This window comes from Myotis brandtii, unplaced genomic scaffold (genome assembly GCF_000412655.1).
Source record: "Myotis brandtii unplaced genomic scaffold, ASM41265v1 scaffold691, whole genome shotgun sequence".
NCBI lineage: Eukaryota > Metazoa > Chordata > Mammalia > Chiroptera > Vespertilionidae > Myotis > Myotis brandtii.
The window spans coordinates 937,829-938,388 of NW_005370704.1; the positions used below are offsets into that span (position 1 = coordinate 937,829).

Consider the following 560-nt stretch of genomic DNA (forward strand, 5'->3'; position numbering starts at 1 on the left):
TCCACAGGCCCCTGCCCTGGCCCCCACCCCTGGCCCCTCCACAGGCCCCTGCCCTGGCCCCCACCCCTGGCCCAGCAGAGCCCTGGCTTCCCTTGCAGAGGCCCCACACGGACCAACTTGGCAAGCAGGTTCCTCTAGGTAAGGTGTCCTGTGGGGCGGGGGGGTGGCACTGTGGAGGGAGCAGGCATTGGGGAGCTGGGAGCAAGGAGAAAGCTGGTGGCCTTGGGCCTCCCTGTGGTTCTGGCAGTTCCTCCAAAACGTTCCCCTCTCGGGGCACCTGAGTCCCTGCTCTGTCCCCTCTGCAGGGCTGCTGGCACCCAGGGGGCCAGACCCTGAACCTTCTGAGGACCCCACAGGTGCTGGGGTAAGAGGTCCAGACTCCCCAGGGACGTGGGGGCCCCGAGCCCAGGCCCTGTCCCTCTGAACGGCCCCGGGGACCCCGGCTGACTTAGCCTCCCAATCCTATAGGCCCAGCCTCCCACCCCAGTCCCTGCCCTCAGCCCCCACCCAAATCCCACCCGGCCTTTCTGTCTGACCCCAGGGCGTGGCCGCCGGGGACC

At 69.1% G+C, this 560-nt stretch overlaps 1 long non-coding RNA gene across 1 annotated transcript; it reads left to right on the forward strand.

Annotated features, from left to right (window-relative positions):
• The first annotated feature begins 62 nt into the window (after positions 1 to 62).
• On the forward strand, positions 63 to 560 carry LOC106724006. Its single transcript, XR_001359754.1, has 3 exons — positions 63 to 138; positions 306 to 364; positions 542 to 560. It is a non-coding gene; the product is annotated as an uncharacterized LOC106724006 (long non-coding RNA).